The following is a 19,211-nucleotide window of genomic DNA, read 5'->3' as shown; positions in this document are numbered from 1 at the left end:
CTATATATACACTATATATATATACTATATATATACACTATATATATATACTATATATATATATACACACTATATATATATACTATATATATATATATATACACTATATATATATACTATATATATATAAATCACTTGTCCTAAGCACGAGGCATGTTCACCACCAAATCAAAGTATAAAAAGACAATTTTTGGTCTCCTAAGAATAATGTATGCATTGTCTGCCATGTTGTTTTTTACTCTCAGTGGAAATGTCTTCAATAATTTAGTCTGGCTCCCTAGCAACATAGTCACTAAACTTACTCTGTGGATTTGGACACATCACTCTTTTGTGCCTCACTTTTCCTATATCTGAATTACTATGGTGGCAAGCATTTTAATTATATCCTAGGGTTCTTCTTAGAATAATGCAAAGTAATGGCTAGGAAATACACTAGCAAAAGCAGCTCTAAAGTGTGCTCATTCTAGATCTAATACTTCTCTGATGATACAAAACACATTTCAGTATGTTCTGTTACCTCCAATTTATCACAGATGGTGAGCAATGGACACTATGAGTGTCCATTACTTGTGCTAGTATGTAGATTCATTATTTCCCCTATGATTTCCATTACACTTTAAAGATGATAAATTATGGAAATGCTCAGGTTATGATAAATTAGTTTAAACAGTAATTAAAGAATAAAACCTGTAGGGCAGAATATTTTCAGACCACCAAAAGAGAAAAGGAATGACTTCTGCTTCTATTCCTACCATACAAAATAATGTGAATTAAATATCCCACTGTGTTCAACTGGGAAAAAATTGTACACAATATATACAAACATCTGTTAAAAAGTAACAAAGCAGCAAGGGATTATAAGATCCAAGAGCAACCAGAAATCAAGAGAGGAGCCTAGCATTTGGGGCTGCTTTTCTGCTGAGGATATTTATTTGTGTCTTGGAGAGGCAGATGGGGCTAAAACAATAAAAGCCAGGTTTCCAATGGTAGAGAACTTTCTAAATCTCCATACCTGGGCAGGTATGCAAAAATCTGGGAAGGTGACACCCTTCAAAAAAGAGGGACCCAGATGTAAGCCAGCTCTGCTACCAGCTGTAGCCCAATTCCAAATCATCTAGCAATCAAGAAAGTTTCAGACTTGGAAATGTGAGATCCCAGATTACTAGTCTTATTAGCTTCCTGGCAGAAGCAAAGAAAAAATCATCCCTGGAAGAAAAATAGTATCATCCAAGATCTTAAATCATGTCTACAAATTATTTTCTTTGAATGCCCAACACATAAATGTGCACATGCATACCCTATAGCATGTGTGGAGACAAGTCACTACAAATAAGATTAGAATCACAGGATACCTAAAATTGGAATGATCAGACATAGTCATTAAAATAACTATGTTTAACTTGTTTCTAGACAGGAAAGATTTTTAAAAATCAGCAGAGAGCTGGGATCTATAAGAAAATGAGATGATGTGAAAAAAAAAAACCAAAACACTAAATAGAAATTCTAGAACAGAAAAATACAGTAACCCCAGGAATGAATTTAGCAGGAAAAGGAAACTTACCAAACTCTTAAAGATGAGCCATCTGAAAATATTCAGCATGAACCAGTAAGAGATGAAGGAAGAGTGGGAAAAGGTATAAGAAAGGTCAGAAGACATAAAATATAATGAGAAAGCCTCACAGATATGTATTCACCATTCCAAAACAGTTCCAATGGAAGCTATATTTAAAGAGATAATGGCTGTGAATTTTTCAAAACTGGCAAAAGCCACTGATTCAAAATTCAAAACCAACCAACCCCAGAGCAGGGGGTATAGCATCCACACCTAAGCTTATCATGATAAAACTGCAGAAAGGCAGAGTGAGTTGTCAGGTTTAATAGTGGGGTTGGGGTATGACAAGACCACTGAATGACATCTTTAAGGAGCTGAAAGAAAATAACCATCAACCTAGACTTCCATAGCCAGTTAACATGTTCTTGTAGAATAAAAGCAAAATAAACACACTTTTTGACAAGGCTGAGAGAATTCGTCACTGGCAGACTCCTCCAAAAGGAATTCTAAAGAAAAAAGAAAATCAATGGAATTTGGAAACAATTTTGCACTGAATGAAGAAAACTAAAAATGGTAGATGCAACTAAATGTGTTTAGAGAAGAACTTACTTTTAAATATGACTTCTGTGCATTTAATGGAAAGAAATAAAAGCTGAAATATACTACATATCTGAATATTGCAGTTATTAAAAAGGAAAAGAGCATATAATGAATAATTTTAGGCCAATAAATTTGAAAATCGGGGTTCAATTTGTAAATTTCTAGAAAAATACATTTTACCCAACTGACACAAAGCAAAAAAGAAAATATGAATAATCTGATTAGCTATTAAGGAAGTTAGACCTGGGGGCACCTGGGTGGCTCAGTTGGTTGAGCCTCCGACTTCAGCTCAGGTCATGATCTCACTCACCGTTCACGAGCTCGAGCCCCACATCAGGATCTGCGCTGACAGCTTAGAGCCTGGAATCTGCTTTGGATTTATTCTCTCTCCCACTCTTTCTATCCAAAATAAAGAAATATTTTAAAATTTTTTGAAAAGAATTCAAACCTGAATTAGAACCCTTCTCAGGATGACAGCATTAGACCCAGATAACATTACTGCTGAAATCTACCATGCAATTAAGAAACAAGAATCTGAATAAGATTATCATCATCCATATGACTGTTGGAACAATTCTGCCAGAAAATAGAAAGAGAAGGAAATTCTTCCGCCTCTCCATTTGTTTAGGAATTGCCTTGCACACGAACATGACACGAACATAACAGAAAGGAAATCTCCAGACTAATTGCCCATGGAAACACAGATACCAAAGTCCTAAAATATATCAGATAGGTAGGCAGATGAGGTGTGCATGTGAATTCACAATCTATGAAAAGGATAATACATTATGACCAATGCAATGTGCTTTTACATTAGACTATCAAGCACTGTCTTTCGCCAGACTAACACAAGCTAGGTGAAAGGATCATCTCAGGAGATGCAGAAAAATATATTGATCTCGTTCAACATCCAACTTAATAAGTACAAAAGTTCTAGGACACTAGAACTAGAAGGGAATATGTACTTAAGGATGAAATGCTGAACACTATTTATCTGAAATTGTAAATGAGAATATTCACTATTAGCCTTGCTCTTTCACGGCATACTCAAGGTCTTAGGTAGTACAGTAAGGCAAGAACAATAAGCAAAAGATAGAAGGATTAGAAAGGAAGGAATAAAACTGTCATTATTTGTAGATAGCATGATATATGCAGAAAACACAAATGAATCTATCAAGAAATAATTAGAATTAATAAACTTAACAAGATCTTTTAATATAAGATCAATATATCTAAGCTCTTTTTTTTTTTTTTTAAGTTTATTTAAGAGAGAGCATGCACAGGGGAGGGTCAGACAGAGAGAATCCTAAACAGGGTCCACAGACTGTCAGTGTGGAGCCGGATATGGGGCTCAAGCCCACGAACCATGACATCATGACCTGAGCCAAAGTCAAGAGTTAGAGACTTAACTGACAGAGCCACCCAGGTGCCCTAATATATGTAAGCTTTTTATTTCTTTATTAGCCACTGTCTTGGCATGAGCTTCTAAAATACCACAGACTGGGTGGCTTAACTAACAGAAATGTATGTCTCACAGTTCTGGAAGCTGTGTGATCAGGGTACCAGCACTGACAGGCTCTGTTAAGAACCCTCTTCCTGTCTTGTAAATGGCTGTCTTCTCAGTGTGTCCTCACATGGAGGAGGAGAACAGTTTTAGTCTCTTATTCTTCTTATAAGGTCATGGGGGCCCTCCACCCTCATGACCTCACCTAAACCTGATTATCTTCCAAAGGCCCTACCTCCTATTACCATCACATTCAAGTTTAGGGCTTCAACATAGGGATTTTGGAGGGACACAGACATTCAGGCATAACAGCCACAGTTAGAAAATGAAAAAAATATTAGATTATACAGCTTTCCCTTCTATCTCTAAGTAGAGTGGGTTTTAAAGGAAACCTTTCATGAGCCGAAATGGTGTAACGCAAAGAAGCAATTACCATTAACTTACATGGAAAATTTTGTGATCATTCCCAGACCCAAAAATAAACTCTCTTAGGCTTTTCTGGACACATCACTTCAGGACACATCTTGCTAATGGATGCACAAAATGAATGGAGATAAAGCACAGATGCTCACAGACACAGGTCAAGGCCATGGTGGCTTGATGCTGAGATGCTGAATGTAGTTCCTGGGAAGGAGCTTGGCGGGCTGCTCTCCCTCCTCAGGGTGATCAGTGCAAAACACAGGCTGAACACTATTTTTGCTTTTTTTCCTTTTTGCACAGAAGCAAAAATCCAACTCAGATTTCTTTCTTTTAGCAAAAACAGGTACTAATGTAGGTCTTCTGTCAAAGTGAAGTGGTGGAAAGACAATTTTTAAAGAGCAGAGGATACTTGTATTAATATCAGAAATCAAATGCCTTGGAATAATTAAAGATATGGAAGCTTCTAGAAAGTATTAGTAAGAGGCATTGAAAAAAAGAAATAGAGATGAATGACTCAATTTCATAAAGACTCAATTCTTCTCAAATTGACTATAAATTCAATGCAACTCAGATCAAAAATTATCATAGGCTATTTTTGGTGGTGGTGGTGGTGGTAAAAATGTACAAGTTAACTCTTATGCTTGTGGAAATGTAGGCAGAGACTATTAAAAAACAACTTAGATGCATAGGAGGGCTTACTCTATAGGATATCAACTTATTACAAGGCTACAAAAGTAAAAGACCAAGGTATCAATGCAAGGATAAGTAGACGGACGGACCAAATACAGAGCCCAGATCCAGGCATGTATGAACACTTGATTTATGTTTAAAATGAAGTCACAGAGCTGTGAGGAAAAGAAAATCTTTCCAATACAAGACTCTGGGCAAAGTAGATATCCCTGTAGAAAACCAATGAAACTATACCCTACCTCACACCTTCTGCAAAAGTCAATTCCAAGTGGGTTATGCTTCAAAATGAGAAGAATGAGAAGTATAAAACAAGGAAGCATTTAGAGGATGATATAGGAGAATACCTCCATGATGCTGCTGTAGAGAGAGCATTTTTAAATAGGACCCAAAAAGCATTACCATAAAAACAAGATTGATAAATTGGACTACCTTAAAATTAAGAAATTTTGTTTATCAAAAGACCATTAGGAGGGAGAAAAAGCAAGACACAGGACAGGGGAAGATATTTGTCACATATGTAACCAACAAGGACCAGTACCTAGAAGATTTTGTTTAAAGAAGAAAAAATATACCTTACAAATCATTAAGAAAAAGTCAACAGCTCAATAGAAAATACAGAAAGATTGAAACAGGCACTTTGGAAAGCTATCAAACGGCCAATAATCTTTAGTCATCAGAGAAACGTAAACTTAAAACACAATGAACTACCACTGTATACCCCCATAGTCAAAAGTTTGCAAGACTGATGATATCAAGTGTTTGCAAGAACGTGGAGCAACAGAAACACAAAAGAACACATACTGTGTGATTGCATTTGTGTAAAGTTCAAAAACAGGCAAAAGTAAATTACAGTGTTTAGAAATAGTTATTCAGAGGGTAAAATTATAAGGGAAAGCAGGGAAACAATCACCATAAAACCAGTCCAGTGGTTACCTTTTGGGGGAGGTAGGAAAGGGGTGGTTATTGGGGAGGGAAATGGGGGAGTGGGAAGGTGGAAGCAATGGCTGGTGGCAAGATGTGTTTGTTTTGTATTAATTTTATAAGCTGTGTGTGTATATATACATATGTGTGTGTGTAGCACATTTATATGTGCGTTTTTATGTATATGTTCTACTTCACCCTAAGAGGGACTAAAAATAAATCAGATAAACAAAAAATTTTAAATTAAGGACAAAGGAAGGAAGAGATTGACTTTAATGTACAGTCTAATTGCTGGCTGGATATTCAATTATTCCATAATAGACTTAAACAAAAAAGAATAATCATTGCATGTAATCTTTACAGACACTCTGCTCCTATATCAGAGAGTCTATTCTCCTTCTCTCGGCTATCCTCCCTGACTTTAAGAGGCCACGCTGGCCAACAAGATCATTATTTCAGGAACTAAGTGATGGAGATCACCAGAGAGAAGACATATTATTATTAATGATTCTTAACAGTACCACTCATGGCATGGAAAACTTACGGACAAGTAATAACAAGCACTTCATGGGGTTTATTTCAGTTAAATCCCACAGCAACCCAAGAGTACTGTCCTGATTTTCAGATGTAGAAACTGAGGGTTACAGCCACTATGAGTCTTGCCCAAGGACTCCTAGGTTATGCACAGAGAGCCAGGGTTCAAGTGCAGGCAGACTGATTCTGGAACCCACACTTACTTTCACAGTAAAATTGGTGGGTCTCTGTTTAGAAACACCCCCTCCCCTCCCACAAACACACTTACACCCTACCTGACAATAAGAATTATACAATGAAGCTGAGGCTTAAGACACCACTTACTCTTGCTTCTTCACTAACTTCAGGAAAGGAGCCAGAATTTGGTGATTTCTGTGCTAGGGGTCACTTTATCCACTTGTCACAACCCTACTAAAGAGACAGTACTATCCTGTTTCTCTATGCAGCCATAGTTACAAATTGAGTATTTTCCTAAAGCCAATACTGCATTCAGTGAGCAGGAGTGAATCAAAGCTAATCAACCTTAGACCACAATGCATTAGATGTTCCATTCCTGGGATCAATGAGGATTCCCAATGGCTCCATTCAAGACCTTTCAGTTAGAGCTTCCTCTAAAGATAGGGAGTTTTCACCAAGAGTCTGAAATTAACTCTTGGATTTCAAAACACTGAAAAGCTTACTGAGAGATTTGAGCAGAAAATAGGATGGGGTGTGGCAGATATTGAATTTGGAACCGCCAATTTCATCCACCAACCACAGTCTGGGCATGTGACCCCCACTTGGCCTATTAGAGTTCTTCTCTACCATTCAGTGTATCTACATAGAAGCCCTTGAAGGGTGATGCATGTTTGAGATTACTGGCAGTCATCCTGATCACCATTTGGAGAACTCTAATGCAGGAGAAGCTCCCACCCCTCACAGTTAAAAGGTCAATAATGATTTCACTTTTCTCCAGAAGCTCACTGGAACTGGGGTTCCCTTACTTGCCATCAAGAGGCCTGGTTCAGTAGAAGCCCAGACTGGATGCTTCCTAGAGGACCCTCTTAACCTTGAGGTTTTAGGACTTGATCACCAACAATTATTGAGATCCCATTTTGAGCCAAACACTGAAGCACACGAGGTGAAGCATATCCCTGCCCTGGAGGAAATGATGGTGAATCTGAAGCAGTAAGACTGACTCAAGAACACGCAAGCATGTCACTGAGTTCTGTGCAAGTCAGCAGTACAAAGTCAACAGCACCTGTGACCAAATTGATTTCTCTACCTTATCCCACCATAAAGTAGTTGACTCTATGTCAATTGCGTCTAACCCCCATGCCCACACACAATTACATGGCCTCCGAAGAGCCACCCCACGGTCTAGGATTAGCCAATCAATTTTAATGCGTATTTAAGGGATTTTTCAAAGTGTGTGAGTCAGTGCGTAAAATGATAGATCATGTAATAATTAAAGCATTAAAAGAACCCAATTGAGGATTCTCTTTCTGCCAGCAGATATCTTTAGGTCAAGAAGGTCTATAAAAACTGGCAGATCATTTCCATTCCTTTAAGACAGGTAAAAATGGCTTTGAATGTAATTAGACGTTCTTAGCAATTTTCCCTCTGCTACAACTCTGTATCTTGCTCCAGTGAGGCCCACAGAAAGTTTAGAACTGTTGGCATTCTAAGCTGCAAGCTGCTGGTGTGGTATTGCTTTGAAGAAGTGAAAGCCCATGATATTGCATGAATCATTGTTTTAATTAGAAATGATTAGCCAGAGTTAGAGCTATAGGAAAAGGCAGCTTTCTCAGAGGCAGAAGCCAATCTTGGCACTGCGGAGCTCTGGGCTGCTTAGATGGCTACCTCCTCTCTTATCCAGCCTCTCCGGTGGCTCTTACATATTCCAGAGTTACCAGCTTGGAACAAGGAATATGCCTACTATAGTAAAATCAGCATTTATCTCAGACACCCCTATCAAAGTCTTGCTTTATTCCTCTCTTCTCAGGGATCTGTTCTCTCTCCAGGCAAATTTTTCTTTTAAGGCGGAAGATCTTGTGTGCGGTTAATTTTAATTTATTTAATCCTTTAAAAGAATGAGACTCAATAGAAATGCAATGCAGTGCAAAAATTTTAAAGAAAAGTATTTGCAGTCAAACGCAACACCTTCCCCTCATTCTGGGTAGGCTTTTGTGATATTGCAGTTAAAAATTTAACTTCTATTGACTATGACTCTTAAAATACCTATCGACACCCTCAAACTCACCCAAGGTCATACAAAAGAATGAACACATTAAAATAGGAAATGAGTGGAGATTACAGTCCTTAAATGGCAGGCTAGGTTATGTCTCTCCTCGATACCTTCGAAAGCCAGCCAAGACCTAATCACAAGAAGGTTTGCTGGCCACAGTAAAGGGCATAGGGTAAAGTCCAGGCTCATCTCCCATGCCTCTCCCCTACATTCATTCTTCCAGCCTTCCTGCTTCCTTGCTGGTACTAGGTCATGTCAAACATGCCCTCACCTTGCTCGCACCACATGTCCCCCTCTGCCAGGACTTCATTCCTTTTCTCCCTCCATTCAGGATTTGATCAAATATCTCCTGCTCCATAAGTCCTTCCCCAAGTGCCCAGTTTAAATTAGTGTCCTTGCTTCCTTCTTTCCCTTAAACTTGCCTTGTTTTTCTTGACAGTGAAAAACTGTCAACTTAGAGATTTATGTGTTTGACTATATCCTCCATTAGCAAATAAGTGTCTAAGGACACAGTCACTGTCTCTAGCACTTGGAACAGCTCCTGAAATATCATGAGTGTCCAAATCACTTGCTAACATTTCTTTAGAGTCTAGAGCTTCCTCTGCGCCAGGTTCAATGCAAAGTGCCTTACCAGCATGTCTTGTGTTCCCATTACAACTCTGTGAGGCTTGTTACTTTCCCATTCTATAGATGATGGAACCGAGGCACGAATAGGCAAAGTAACTTGATCAAGTTTACACAGCAAATAAGTCATAGGCCTAACTTGAACTCAGAGCTCATGTTCTTAAGTACTAAATACTAAATTACTTCTTTAGACACTCACAGAGCCCCCTGCATCCCTGGACCTGAGCAGCTTCACCCTGTGCTCACTCCAGACCCTGGATCCAGGATACTGTCACATAGTGGCAGTGTCCTATAGGAATGGAATGTGAGCCACACATGTCATTTCAAATTTCCCAGGAGCCACAGTAAGGACAGATGAAATTAATATTGGGGCACCTGTGTGGCTGAGTCTGTTAAGCATCTGACTCTTGATTTGGGTTCAGCTCATGATCTCACAGTTCATGAGTTCTAGCCTCATGTTAGAATCTATGCTGACAGTGTGGAGCCTGCTTAGTATTCTCTCTCTCTCCCTGCCCCTCCCCTGCTCATGCACTCACTCACTCTCTCTCTCTCTTTCAATAAATGAAAACTTTTTTTTAAAATAGTTTATTGTCAAGTTGGTTTCCATATAACACCCAGTGCTCATCCCCACAAGTGCCCTCCTCCATGCCCATTTCCCCCTTCTCCTCCCTCCCACCCCCAACAGCCCTCAGTTTATTCTCAGTGTTCAAGAGTCTCTCATGGTTTGCCTCCCTCCCTCTCCCCAACTATTTTCCCCCTTCTTCTCCCCATGGTCCTGTTAAGTTCCTCCTAATCCTCCTATACATGCAAACATATGGTATCTGTCCTTCTCTGCCTGACTCATTTCACTCAGCATAACACCCTCAAGGTCCATCCATGTTGCTACACATGGCCAGATTTCATTCTTTCTCACTGCCATGTAGAATTCCATTGTGTAGATAAACCACATCTTCTTGATCCATTCATCAGTTGATGGACACTTAGGCTCTTTCCATATTTTGGCTATTGTTGAGAGTGCTGCATTGGGGTACATGTGCCCTATGCATCAGCACTCCTGTATCCCTTGAGTAAATTCCTAGCAGTGCTACTGCTGGGTCTTAGGGGAGTTCTATTGTTAATTTTTTGAGGAACCTCCACACTGTTTTCCAGAGGGGTTGTACTATTTTACATTCTCACCAACAGTGTAGGAGGTGCCCGTTTCTCCACATCCTCGCCAGCATCTAGAGTCCCTTGATTTGCTCGTTTTAGCCACTCTGACTGGCGTGAGGTGGTATCTCAGTGTGGTTTTGATTTGTATTTCCTTGATGAGGAGGGATGCTGAGCATCGTTTCCTGTGTCTGTTGGCCATCTGGATGTCCTCTTTGGAGAAGTGTCTGTTCATGTCTTCTGCCCATTTCTTCACTGGTTTGTTCGCTTTTCAGGTGTGGAGTTTGGTGAGTTCCTTATAGATTTTGGATACTAGCCCTTTATCTGATATGTCATTTGCAACTTTCTTTTCCCATTCCATCAGTTGTCTATTAGTTTCCCGGACTGTTTCCTTGCCGTGCAGAAGCTTTTTATCTTGATGAGGTCCCAATAGTTCATTTTTGCTCTTGATTCCCTTGCTTTTGGGGATGTGTCAAGTAAAAAATTGCTGAGGTCAAGGAGGTTGTTTCCTGCTTTCTTCTCTAGGGTTTTGATGGTTTCCTGTCTCATATTCAGGTCCTTTATCCATTTTGAGTTTATTTTTGTGTATGGTGTGAGAAAGTGATCTAGTTTCATTCTTCTGCATGTTGCTGTCCAGTTCTCCCAGCACCTTCTTTTAACGAGGCTGTCTTTTTTCTGCTAGATACTCTTTCCTGCTTTGTCAAAGATTAGTTGGCTGTACACTTTTGGGTCCAAATCTGGGTTCTCTAGTCTATTCCATCGGTTAATGTGTCTGTTTTTGTGCCAATACCATACTGTCTTGATGGTTACAGCTTTGTAGCAGAGGCTAAAGTCTGGGATGTGTCTGTTTTTGATGGTGATGTCTCCCGTTTTGGTCTTCTTCTTCAATATTACTTTGGCTATTCAGGGTCTTTTGTGGTTCCATACACATTTTAGGATAGTTTGTTCTACTTTTGAAAAGAATGCTGGTGCAGTTTTAATTAGGATTGCATTGAATGTGTAGATTGCTTTGGGTAGTAATGACATTTTAACTATATTTATTCTCCCAATCCATGAGCATGGAATGTTTTTCCATTTCTTTGTGTTGTCTTCAATTTCCTTCCTAAGTTTTCTATAGTTTTCATCATACAGATCTCTCATAACTTTGGTTAGGTTTATTCCGAGGTATTTTATGTTTTCTTTGTGTGATTGTGAATGGTCAATAAATAAACATTTTAAAAAACTAATACTATGTTATATTTAACCCAGTATATCCAAATATTATCATTCTATTCTCTTTATAATTAAAATTTATATATATAAGTGATTCAGCTATTTTATATTCCTTTTTTAGGGTAAATCTTTGAAACCTAGTAGGTATTTTGTACTTTCTGCACATCTCAAGTCACATTTTTTGGTGCCCCTTAGCCACATGTGGCTAGTGGCTACCATATTGGCCCCTGTGGTTGTGAAGAGGTTGAGCTCTGGAAGTAAGCACATTTGGCTCCAGTCTTGCACTTACTGTGGTGACACTTTCCCAGCTGAAAAACTAGGGTTATGATACCTACCTCATGGGCCTGAGGTGAAGACTACATTTGGTTTCCATACATAAGACTGAACACCCCTCCACATGAAAGCTGGCTGATAGATGCTTGGAACACATGGCTTTCCCTGTCCACCTGGGGCAGGGGAGTGCTGGGAATCGCTGCTGAGCACAGCCTTCAGGCCTCTCTCCTCACTCCAATTGAACTTTGGTGCAGGTGTCTCTGTTTCCACTGTTTGCCATGACAGGGGAAGTCTCTGGTAGAATGTAATGGGGAAGAAGGAAGGCTCCTGGCTTGAGTCTTGTTCCCTGACCACCTGACTGGGCTTCGGAGATTGGGCAAGCCTTCCTACCCTCAGGAACATTTATATGCCTGGCAAGAAGTCCCTTCCTGAAAAAAAAAAAAAAATCCTCAAGTCCTAAAAGTGAGCAATTAGCTATCTCTTCTCTCACTGGGACAGTCAGCTTCTCTGTCCCTACTGAAAACAATCAGAGTCTCTGAGCATCTTTGGGCTGGAAGGGAGTCAAATCTACTGTTTTACAAAGGAGGGAACAGTGGCCCAGAGAGCAGATATAACTCGTCTAGGCACACAGGGTGACAATACAAGCTTAAAACTGGACCCTTCTTATTTGTAGTCTCTCTCTGTATATACATAGATGTTTATTTTTGAGAGAGAAAGAGAGCACAAGTGGGGAAAGGACAGAGAGAGAGAGAGACGGAGACACAGAATCTGAAGCCGACTCCCAGCTGTCAGCTCAGAGCCTGGCACAAGGCTCAAACCCACAGACCGCGAGATCATGTCCTGAGCCAAAGTTAGATGCTTAACCAACTGAGCCACTCAGGCGCCCCTGTATCTGAATACATATAGAGATAGGTCTGTAGCTCTTTCCCTGTATGAACTGCTGACGTCTGCACAGAAACGTGCTCTGTGTTTTCTTGCTAGTTTTCATCCTTTAGTTTTTGGTCTCACGTAGAACTTGAATATAAAATTCAAGTTAGTCTCTTTGTGGTTGTAGGTAGGTGAAGGAAACTATAACTTAACCATTACCTTCATTCTCAAAACATAGCATTAAAGATTTCATCTTTTTTTTTTTTTTTTTTTTATGAAGGGCCCTGCTCCACATAATAGGTTTTTATCCATTAGCCTAAGGAGTTTGGGGGGATTGTAATCTAAACTCACATAAGGCAAAAACAACAGAGTTATAGCATTTCAGTACATTTTAATAGCAGAGAACAAAAAATATAATAACCCCATTAGGCTGCTAAGTGTGCTGAACCCTGACAAATTCTCTATGTGACGATCCTGGAGTATTTGTCTATAATCCCTCAGCAAATACACCTTTTATTCAACCACAGAGTTGTACACACTCCAGACACAAGTGCCATTAATTAAATAACACACTCAGCAAACTCTCAGAGCCATTAATTATCATAGGTAGCCTGCTCCATACTTGGCTCGAAAATTCTATTATAACAGGAGAGCAGGAATAGAGCGAAGGAATATGTAGGAAGGTCACCCTCTAAAGCATGATAAGAAGAAGCTGTCAGACCAGGTAAACGACAAAGCACGTATACCTTTTAGCTTTCCTTTGGCCCCTGTGGAGAGTTTGAAAGAAGGGAAAGTATTTCACATTGTAGGGACTTTCTTCCTTAAAATTAGTTTCTCTCATGAAAGACGCAAGTAAATATAAAGTAATCCTTTTTCATTTCAACTGAGTCTCCGGGAAAAGTAATATCAGCTGAAGATTTAGAGACAAATAAAGCCTGTTCTTCATAAGCTCCCTCAGAACGAGAAAGCCTTTTAAGGAGACTCTTTGCTCAGGACAGATGCAGGGGAGGGGCTGTAAAAGGGACAAACGTAGAAAACAGAGGCCTCACTGGTTTCAAGTGGGGCAAGAGGAAAATGCTCGATGAGTAATATGAATTTGCCAGGAGCGGGTTTGCTGTGTTCTGCTCCCTCACTCCCACCATCAAGTCTCAAAGCCTTCTCAGCTCCACTTGCCAGGAGACGAAGTCCTGAGCCCTGCGGGGTCTCCGTAAATCACTCACAGCTACAAGCTTGAGCAGCGTCTTTCTTGTGTGTTTGTGGTTTTTAGCGTTTGATTTATCCCTTCAAAGAGAAAACTGACAATGCTGAGTCTATGGCCACTCTATAAAGGACAGCCAGGGACGTGCGTCTCCCCTCCTGTGTGTGGCTGGCCACACGCTGCCTGGAGCTGCCCTCCGTACCCTCAAGGACGGACAAACACAGGCCTGGGGAATGGCCCTGTATAAGGGGAAGTCAAGTCACACTTTCTCATCGAAGAAAGTTGTGTTATTAATCAGCGTACGTGGCACACCACAGAGGGATGGTTTTGAGTTAGGAAACTTGGCACCAGGTTGCTCTGCTCTCAAGTCTGTCCTCACACCGCTGGGTTTCTGGCCACTGTGCTCGGGGGTAAGCCCTTCTGTCACCAGGTGGAGAAATCATTGCATTGCCTTAGAGTTGACTAATCAAAGTGGCTTTCTGTTCCATGCCATTTCCCCCCACCCCCAGCCTCACCTGTACCCACTTACTCTAAGAGATTGCCACCAGCAGCTTTGGTCGTCCAATTTCTGAGACCAGTTTATTAAGAAAAAGCTGAAAGGCAGGGGTCAGAAGCACCTGCCCGTAGAAAATTGCTCCTCTTGTTTTTGGTGTGAGCAGAATGACTTTCCATGCCTGTGTCTCTAGCCTGCTAGGAACTAAGAGGTACTTTAAAAAGAAGAAAGTTGTTACAGAGGAATTTTTTGTTAGTGTCTCAAGACTTTGTTTTGCTGGTGTGTGTGATTACTTTGCCTGAAAACCACTTCTGTGGCATCCCTAGTATGGATGCAAAATGGGCCATTCTATTTCATCTCATGCGCAAGAAGCACTACCTTTGAAGGACAACACTTACCCAGTATGTGTGGCTCTGCTAAGAGTGCAGCAGGCAACTTTACTAGAAGTTGAATGTTTGCATCTGAAACCCACTGAAACTTGTCTCCAGCATCTGAATTGCTTTGGGGCATTTGGAACATTTTATCAGAAGCACACTTTGGAACTGAATCAAAAAAGAAACAGGGTTGGAGCTCTTTGTTTTCACACTCCATGATTTTCCCCCAGAGGTTCAAGCCACATTTCCGATCCATTAGATCAAAAGGGGGGGGGGGGCGTGTAAGATGGAGGCATGCCTATTTTAAGACTTCTTCAGATGATTCCAATGAATAGCCAAGTTGAGAAACATGATCTTCAAGAAGCAGAAGAAAGGTGTGTTGAGTTTTTGTGGCCCATATGTTCCTTTTGCATTTTTTCAGATTAACTTTGACTAGCTCCCTTCCAGGTTCACCTACAGAAGAGAGAGATGTTGCTCTGTTTTCCTAGCTTCAAACCAGAAATTCATCCTCTGGGCCAATCAGAGTGTAGGAAGGACAGAGTAAGAGGTAGAAGCCTCCTTCATGGACACACTAGTAAAAAGATGTTTCCTTGAATGCACTCAGAGGTTGGCTGGATCTGTTGAATTTTATGGAGAAAAACTTTATGGAGCCTGATGACACCTCTATGTTCAAGGAGAAGTCAGTACGGTTTGGTTCATAACCCAGGGGAATCCCTTCAGTATCTCTGCTTCTCACTATATCATGACAACAAAGTGCAAATTGACTTACGAGACTTCCCTGAAATTGTCCAGAGAGAGATGGAAGAGGAGATTATAGCACACACCAGGTGGCCAACCTTACTCAAAACTTAATCTTTCTCCATCAGGCAGTTTTAATTCCCTACCAAATTTGAACCTCCCCTTTCAAAAAACCTCTTCAACTGTCCAGAGTCACAATGACTCCCTTCATAACTTCCTTGTTATCTCTCAAGCACAGCCTTGTGGGGGATGGAGACGTTCTCAGTTCATTTGCCACTAGTTCAGAGATAAAGAAATATTTGAAACACATACATTCGTGGCAAACGGTCAAACTTAACACATTCTGGGCTCATGCTCTCTGATTGTGGAATTCCAGAAGCCCACATCTTCTGGATTGGTTGCCTGGCACCCAATTATCTATTGCCTTGCTCCTTCCTGTGTAGTGTTGTTGCCCCACATGGGTCAGAAGTGCCTTGAGGTTACCATTCTTCACCTCTTTGCACTTCCTCGGGGTCTGATTCACACTCTGATAAATACATTTGTTGATATACCAAAGCAACGTTGAAAAACACCCCTGTCTAAAGGTGATATTGAAGGGTATGAGGCACAGGAAGGGCACACATACTATATGACTTCCAACCAGAAGATGGGAAGATGAGTACCTTGTCCAAATGCACCCTCTCCAACAATGAGACTGAACCTCTTTCTGCATAGCTAAGCACTGATATTCACTTGCTTTGAGACTGGCCACGCAATCCAGAGAATAAATAATGGTAATGACTATAACAGAGGCTAACATGAGTGAGTGTGTATGGTACGCTAGACTCTGCTTGAAGGGCTTTGTGTGTATTAACCGACTCAGTCTTCTCCCTACCTGGGCCAGGCACATGTTGCTCTGCTACAGACACACAACCAGCCAGTCAGGAGGCTGTCCTTCAGACTCACGCCTCCTCAGAGCCCTACACGTTCACTCATTGTGCTCTGGCACGAGAAGCAAACTCTGCCTTCCACAAGCTTCCAGGCTAGTTGAAGAAAAGGAACTGCTGAGCACAGAACTTTCAGAAGCTAGGCAGACAGTTTGGATGCCAGACCCGTGTGAGGGATGTGTTACAGAAGCATTGTAAGTAGACTGACAGAAAGCCTGTTCAGGTACAGATAGAGGCTTCCACGGAGATTTGGAAATTACAGGGTTGCTGTCTGGGAGGGCGGGTGCAGCAAATAACAAGGAGCCACAACATTCAAGACCAAAAATAAAACCGAGGGAAACTTCTAGGACATAAATCTGCCCTAGACAGGTGAGGCGGAGGAGAAGAAAGGGCACATCCATTTTCAGGCCTGCACAGGTGCCTCTGACTCAAAGTCAATAATTGTTCAAGGACAAGGGCAATGATGAATGACTGGGAGATGACCTGTATGTCCAGACAAGATGGGTGGTACTGGGCACAATATAGAATGATCCCAACGTCAAAGAGATGAGACAGGCCCCCATCTTTGGAGGTGGGGGACTGCAAACTGAATGGTACATATACCCTACTTCCCACCCCTCACACACATCAGTAGATGAGGAGGGCAGTGGATCCTGAGCTCAAGTGTGAAGGCTGAAGCAAAAGTGGTTAGGCTTCTATGTTCTGGAAGAGATGAGGTGTAATTCCGAAGGGATACCCTGCCTGCCCTTTGCTCTCTAACCTTTGTATGTACTTGTAGGAAAAGTATAATGTTAGACTTACTAAAAACACTCTCCATGTGCCAGATAGGGCTGAACAAGCCATACTGGGGATACCCTTAAACTAAGTACACACTAGACCCAGGATAAAGCTGAGTCTTTGCGGCTCTGCCACCCAGGTCTTTGTCTGCAATGTTGCACACAAAGCCATCCATTTAGCAGACCAATAGCAAATAGTTAAGTGAAAAGTAATATAAATCTACACCAAAGTCAACTGAAAACATTGAAGGGAAGTCCGTCTATGCTTCTCAACAAAGTTCCCCAAAACACCATCCTGAATCACATCCTGTAGCTGCCCGAACATATCCCAGGACCCTTCCTTTCAATCTTCCCTCCGATATTATGGAATCTAGCCCATAAAATCCTCCTCTTTTCTCTGGTATTTTCTCTTTCCTATAACTGTCTGCCTTTTCCAGTGTCCTCCAGGCTAGTGGTATCATCTTGCCCAGTTCCTGACCATTCCCATTCACTGATACCAGTTATTAAGGCCCAGAAGCCAAGGCTCCAACAGGTTCTCCTTTGGGGTGGAGGGAGAATACCAGAACTATGAAACACATTTCTATGATCTAGGGATTCTCTTTTCTTTCTAAGATTAACCACCCCTTTCCTGTTTTATGAGTAGAAATTATTTGTTTTAGTTCTACCCAAATCCTTAAGGTAACTTAGCCTTGAAGCACAGCTAATTCTGCCTGCTACACACTAGCTCAATAATTCCCCAAATCTCAGACTCTTACGGAGAGCTCATTAAAAAGCACAGATTCCTGGGCCTCTCTCCAGACCTGCTGAGTCAGAATGTGGTGGACACATTCAAGAAATCTGTGTTTTTAACAAGCTCACCAGGTAATTCTGATAACATGTTCATTTGAAATCTATTCTTACCTAATTAATAAAGGTCTGAACTGGCTTCATTTGTACATAAGCCTCATTTCTGTAAGAGAGATTAAGAGACCATGTAGCTGACCTCTGGGACGTGAGTGTGGGCCGTGAACAGAAGCCACAGAAAATGTGGGGATCCAGGGAATATAGGCATCAGCAGGGTTGGGACCCAACTATTTCACACATTCTGCCCACATCTCTATGGTTTCTTGTAAATTGTTAGTGGCAATCTAACAGATTAGCAGCAAGCAAACTTACATTTTGTTTATTGCCATAACTCAGAAAAAGCTCTTGGTTCTAACTAAATGTCTGTTTTTATGTTCTGTCACTTCCAGGCACAAAAGTAACTTGAACAAATCCCAAGGCATACGGAAATGGGCCTTGTTCTCTAGGACTCTGCAGCATTGAAAATGAAGCTAAGCAGACTTTATTACATCCTACAATTCTGCAACCTTTTGCAAAGCATTTTATTCCACTTGTGGAACCCACTGGGGTTATGTTTCAATCACTGTGACTGACAGGCTGACTTCGAAACAACAGCATCGACAGCCCTTCCACACTTCCTGAGCTATGTACTTAGAATAGAACCTTTTCTAAATTGTCCCTTGGCCTGGATGGAAATAAAATGGTGGTTAAAATACTTATCTTGTGTGTTGGGTAACTTAAAAATTGATATTTTGGGGCCTCTGAAAGGCGTAACTGAGAAAGTCGATCTTTTAGAACTACCATGCCTCCTGTAACCAAAGGTTTGTTAAAGCGGAGATAAGATTTAGAGAGTTTCCATTTTGGTAGTGAACAAAACAGAACAAGAAATGCATAACTTTCCTTGGTTGTATTCTCTTCCTGCCTTGAGTGAAGAGAGGCAGAGCTGAAATAGCTTAGGATGGCAAAATGGGCTGCGGTAAACTAATAAACGTGCAATGAGGTGATCAGACATGTGGGACTGGCTATTTGAGTGGTAGGAATGTAACAAAAGTGAATGGACAGGCTCTTAATGTTGGTTGAGGAAGAACACCTCTCACCCATAATAGTCAATGTTTTTAACGAAAGATGACAGAAGGGCGTTCTTTCTTTCCTCTGGTAGATTAATAAAGGGGAGATTCAGGTTTATAGAGAACAATAAAATACATCAATGGCACTGCTATATAGAACCATAGAAAGCCTCCTTGAGAATATCTTGGCCTACGGGCTACTACCTGACCCCACCACCGTCATTGATATATGGCATATTAGTTTGTT

At 40.9% G+C, this 19,211-nt stretch overlaps 1 protein-coding gene across 1 annotated transcript in view; it reads left to right on the top strand.

The window, feature by feature from the left end:
• LOC120225769 (bis(5'-adenosyl)-triphosphatase-like) overlaps positions 1-18,616 on the top strand; it is a 199,779-nt gene extending 181,163 nt beyond the window's left edge. Inside the window, exon 4 of the mRNA XM_039223935.1 lies at positions 18,308-18,616. The gene's annotated coding sequence lies outside the window, so the exon portion shown is untranslated. The remainder of the gene's footprint in view (positions 1-18,307) is intronic.
• The last annotated feature ends 595 nt before the right edge of the window (positions 18,617-19,211 follow it).

The sequence above is a fragment of the Hyaena hyaena genome, unplaced genomic scaffold (genome assembly GCF_003009895.1).
Source record: "Hyaena hyaena isolate Hyena2069 unplaced genomic scaffold, ASM300989v1 scaffold_1509, whole genome shotgun sequence".
NCBI lineage: Eukaryota > Metazoa > Chordata > Mammalia > Carnivora > Hyaenidae > Hyaena > Hyaena hyaena.
This window is presented reverse-complemented; position numbering and strand designations above follow the sequence as displayed.